This window comes from Coffea arabica, chromosome 6e (genome assembly GCF_036785885.1).
Source record: "Coffea arabica cultivar ET-39 chromosome 6e, Coffea Arabica ET-39 HiFi, whole genome shotgun sequence".
Lineage (NCBI taxonomy): Eukaryota > Viridiplantae > Streptophyta > Magnoliopsida > Gentianales > Rubiaceae > Coffea > Coffea arabica.
The window spans coordinates 4,672,344-4,678,345 of record NC_092321.1 but is presented as its reverse complement, the minus strand read 5'-3'; positions in this window follow the sequence as shown (position 1 = coordinate 4,678,345).

Genomic DNA, 6,002 nt, shown 5'->3' with positions numbered 1-6,002 from the left:
GATCCTTTGAGAGCAATCATGCTGTCAAAAATGTGGACTTACAATCCAAGAGAGGACATTGAGTTTGAGAAAGGAATGCTATTTACTAATGTGGATGCATTTAGAGCAGTGTTAAAAGACTATGCTATTCAAAAAGGATTTCCATTGGTGAGGTTGAAAAATGAAAAGAGCAGATGCACTGCTAAGTGTGGAGCTGAGGGTTGTAATTGGAGGATTCATGCATCCCCAGTTGCTGATACAACCACATTCATGGTTAAGACATATACACCTGAGCATACGTGTGTGATGGATAGGAAAAACTCAGAAGCAACATCAGATTGGATTGCAAAAAAATTAATTTCTGTTATGAGAGATCACCCAGAGATGACAAGCAAGGGAGTAAAGGCTGAAATGCAGAAGCATGGAGTCTTGCCAAGTAGAATGCAAATTTACAGGGCAAAAAAGAAAGCCTTGGAACAAATAGAAGGCTCACACAGTGAAGCCTATGGAAGGTTACCAAAATATGCTGAACTTTTGAGGATTAATAACCCGGGAAGCATCATGAAAATTCACTACGATAGGCCAAACCTTCTTATGGAGCCTAAATTTCTGAGATTGTTCATAAGTTTCAAGGCACAAAGAGATGGTTTCCTAGCAGGTTGCAGGCCATTTATTGGATTTGATGGCTGCCATTTGAAAGGTGCATTTGGGGGCATTCTGTTGACTGCTGTTGCTCTTGATGGGAACAACAGTTTGTTTCCATTAGCTTTTGCTGTTGTTGAGTGTGAAAACAAGGAAGCTTGGAGTTGGTTTTTTTACTATTTTCAGGATTTCTTTGGACCTTTTCCAAACAATATTCCACTCACCTTCATGAGTGATAGGCAGAAGGTATGTTTCCTGGTTCTATGTTTTATGTATAAGATTTCTTCCATTGTTGTTTTGCATGGCTGTCAAGTAACAGAACAGGAATTTGTTTCTGTCCATTCTCTGTTTAGGGACTAAACCTTGCATACGAGGAACAAGTGCCACAAGCTGCTGCACGATATTGTGATTGGCACATCTATAGCAACTTCAAAGTGAAATTTCCAGGATTGCTTCTAAGAAGATTTTTTTGGCAAGCAGCTAAAAGCTATGATCTGATAGGACACAATGAGGCTATGGAAAAAATAAAGAATATTAACATAGATGCTTGGAGATACTTAGCAAACATTCCTAAGTGTAATTGGGCAAGGCATGCATTTTCTGTTGAAATTAAGTGTGATCATGTCACCAACAATTTCACAGAATCTTTTAATGCATGGGTTGGTGAACTGAGAGGAAAGAATATACTTGCTCTGGCTGATGGACTGAGGCAAAAATTCATGAAGAAACTACATAAGAGGTATCAAAAAGGCTGCACATGGACATCTAGACTTACTCCACATGTTACTGGTAAGCTGAAGGATATTGCATCTGAATCAAGAAAGTGTTCATTGACAATGGCAAGTGAGAACACATTTGAAGTAGCAGATGTGGATAAGTCCTATATAGTCAAGCTGCATGAGAGGACATGTGAATGCGGGGCTTTCCAGTTGACTGGCATTCCTTGCAAACATGCAGCACTAGGAGCTATTTACAGAAGGGAGAAACTGGAAAGTTATTGTGATGCAGCTTTTTCAAGAGATCAGTATTTGAAAACATATGCATTCATGATCAACCCAATTCCACATATGAATAGGTGGCCTCCTATGGAAGATGTGACACCAGCAGTAGTTTTGCCACCACCACTTAGAAGAAGAGCTGGTAGACCAAGAAGAAATAGAAGAAGAGCACCTGATGAAGGAGCTCCTGCATCTCAACACAAGAGATCAATCAGTTTTAGGTGCTCTAAGTGTGGTGCATTTGGACATAATAGGAGAACTTGTCAAGGAGCTCCTGTTGCTGAAAAAAGAGGCAGCAGTACCTCTGCAAATCAGGTAGCAGAACGAAGAGGAAGACCAGGAAGAGGCATTGCCAATACTGGATTAGCAGGATCTGTTCTATGGGTAATTGTAGCAGTTGTATATTTACAGTATCTTTATGTGTATTTGGGATTGCAAATGAGCTTAGCTTTTTGTCATGATTTGTCAGGAACATGCACAAGGAAATGTGCCAGTGATTGTGTCAAGTCAAGGCAGTAATGGAAGCACTCAAAATCAAACTACTGGAGCTAATGTTCAACTTACTCATTCTGCTAGCACTAGTACTAATACCAGAAAGGTAATGCTAATCAGAAATTAGTTTCATTACCTATTGCTAACTATTTTAACTGTCAAGGCCATTAGTTTAATAGAATTTGTTGCATGGCTTCAGAGAGGAGGGCCAAATGCATGGGTTGGAACTACTGTTGCTAACAATAATAAGAGAGCCAGACGAAATGCAGCTCTTAATCCACATCAAACTCCAGCAGTCACTGCATCTGCAACAGCTCCAACAGTCACTGCCTCTTCAATATCCACTTCTGCAACTACCACTGGAACTCACAATGACAATAGCAGCATCAGTATGTGGTTTTAATTAGTACTAGTAATATGAGTTTTGCTTTGGGAGACTGATCTGGTACAGTTATATATGTAGCAATCCTCATCATCTAGAATGATGTTTTTAGATGATGTTTTCAATTCTCGTGGATTGCTATATACTTTTGCTAAGTATTATTTGTACCGTATGCCAAGTACTTATATGTATTCCCAGTCCCAGTGAACAAAATCTTAGACATATGTTTTGGTGCAATATGGTGGAATTTCAATTTACTCTTGCCAAATATGCTCTGCTGCTATCCACAGATCTTGGAACATGATGACTTATTCCATTGTGTATGGAATTTGCTAACTCCAACGTGTATGCTGTGCTTTTTTTTAACTCTATGTCTCGGATTCCTTACCATTATGTATGAAGCCTTATTGTTATAATTGGAATGAACTTAGCAGTAAAGTATTGTTATACCTAAGGAACTACACCTGATAGCTTAATGCATTTTCTGTCTAGCTTAACTTTGGTATAACACTGATAGGCAACAAATATGGGGGCATACGTATGAAGTAAAACATTCCTTCAACTCTTTTTCACATAGCTTAACACCATCTCCAAGTTACACATGCCTTCTGGTTCTTTCATGCATGGCCAGTAAGGGCCAAACAGCTTGGAACACATCTACTATTACTGGAACAAGAAACTGTGATTGCTTTAACAATTTGAATGAAAAGATAAATTGCTAAGAGTACAAGATTGATGATGAACAAGAAAGTGATGCATGCATTCTGTTGAGGCACAAAGTTACATTCCTGATTTGCTTTCCTCAATGGAAGCACTGCAGAATCAGCACCATTTCTTGTACGCTGCACTTCTTCAACTTCATTTCTTTGCCTCTGCAACTCTTCACCTTCATTTCCTTCATACCACTGGAAGTAGTTGCACTTTGAACAACTAAAATATAGCTTATCCGGATTTCTTTCACTCTCTGAGATTCGTAATGTAGCCTTCCGGTTGCATTTGCAATACCGGTTCTTCATGCTTAGTGATGAAGGTGAATTGTATGACTGACCTTGGAAGGATGAACTAGCCATTTCTTTGCTTGCTTTCCTCTTTAAGTTTTGCAGCTACTTCATGCGGTTCCGTCACCTTTTAATACCACTGGAAGCAATGTCAAATTAGCCGTTGCATGTCCAACGGCATGCAACAGTGCTCATACCACAAAATTTTTCTCCAATTCACATTCCACCCACTGCAACTTTCTTAATCACAGGATTCAGTCAAACTAAGGGTATGAAGGGAATTAAAATACTCTCCCTCCTCCAAAACCAATATTCTAATGTTACTTTAGACACCAGGGGCTGACATTGTTAAGAAAATGTCAATTCAAAGGGTGGTAAGAGAGATTTCCAAAATGTGGAGGGAGCTTAGTGATATTTGAAGAAACCTCAGGGGAGGTTTCTGATATTATCCCAAAAACTAATAAAGGTACCTCCCTCCTGTATGTATTTAGATCCTTCTTAACCAGTGGCTTCAGAATATATGGTTGAGATGGGTCTTCGGGAGTTACTTTTTACCAACTACTACTAGCTAAAATTGCTCAACAGTTTCCAATTAAGTTCCCCGTTATTCTAGGTTTGAGCGGTCCTTTCGTAATAACAGTTGTTGTCCAGACAAGAACAAAAATAGAACTGAAAAACTTGCAAGTAGTACTGCAAAATCAGACCGTTTACATTAATTTTATCCGCTTGCACATCGAAATATTCGTCTACTCCTCCCAGTTAAGAGACTACTACAACTGAAGGGCAATAGGCAAGAACAAAAAAGAAGAAAGCTATAACGGGCTGCTAGGCTACTTTGTATCTTATCCAGAAGAGAATAATTTTGAACTGTGTAAATCAATCAGTTTCTTCAGTCGAATTTTCCTTTTCATACCTGGCTGGGCCTTTTCCACTTTGCTGCATGGAAATAATAATTATTTCCACTGTCGGATCCGACTCCGAGGGGGTAGAACTTGACTTGTATGTGGCTTGTGCGATAGCATAAACTAGAAAAGTTTCAAAATGTAGATTTGTATGTATTGGTCTCGTGCCCTGTTGTATTATTACCGAAGGTGGGTGGAGAAGTTACTTACGTTGAATACAGAGAAATCAAATTAAGACTACATCGCAGTCGTTGGTAGTTAATGAGCAGCAAACTGTCTTGCAAAACTACGGAATGAAGGCGCAGGAATTCATAGAGCGTTCGACGCTTTTTCATGATTTGACATGCCCAACCAATGGAATTAAGACCCTCCGGTTTACCACTTAAAAACAAAAACTAGCCTTTCTTCCAATGTGAATGTTTATGTACACGTAGGCTACTTTAATTTACACCGGGAAAATTGGAAGATGTTGTTGAGTATTTGGTCAATTCACTTGTGAAATGAAATATTCTTTTAACGAAAATCTTGGTCCGAATTAATGGACTTGGGCAACCTAGGACTAACTTTGGGGTCAAGTTTTTACTTTTTAGCCTTTGAATTTATGCCCAGAACTGATTTTTATTTTAGATCCATTCTCTTTCTTCAATCATTCCGATCAGGACAAGTGGGTTGGTTTGTTTGATGACTCAATTCTGTATTTAAATTTAATAAATTTATATCTTAACATAATATATGTGTTTGATAATAAAATTAGAACATTTTAATTAATTAATTAATTGGTTATGAATTTTTTATGCGAATCTTACTCCAAAAATTAGATACTAAAATGTTCGTTTATCAGTTAATACAAAATGCAAGATTTATTATTTTTATTTCAATTTTTTTTTTACTGTACGTGCACATGTTAGCAGAGGAGCAAAGGAAACTATTGAAATTTATGCTAAAGTTTATTCTTTGTTAAATGCTTGTGGTGGTTCATTTTTTAGTTTTTTAATATCTTATACTCTTTGAAATCAAATCATATATATTACTAATAAAATATAATATTTTAACAGCACCATTAATTAATATTATAAAATATATAAATTTAATATTCAACTGTCTAGAATTATCCAATATCTAGATTGTATTCAATGTTAATTAATTATATTACATTCAATACATAATAAATTAATAAATTAATAAATTCAAATTTTATATTTCATATTTCAATTTTATGAAACGCAGTGTAGTCTTCCACCCTATAACATTCCCATCCTCTCGTCCTTGGATCTGTACCTGTCACAACTGGCTTCTTGAAAAGCTCAACCAAAGCTAAATGAAGACTTCTAGCCATTCCAAATTATTAAACGAACTCTTTTAAAAATTCTACATATAAATGCAGAAGTAATAGGAGTGTCTTTAAGATCCTTGATTAAGATACGTACATCCCATGTGTACACAACCTAACGTCATAATCTCATCAACCAAAATTCCTGCAGAATTTTGATTATTTACTGGGACCCTCCCATTAACTAGTAGTGCTCATCAAATGATGTAATTATATTGTTAACAAAATCAAGTACAGAGAAGCTCCATTCTTTCCAGTTTCTAGGGAGCCTAATTAGCC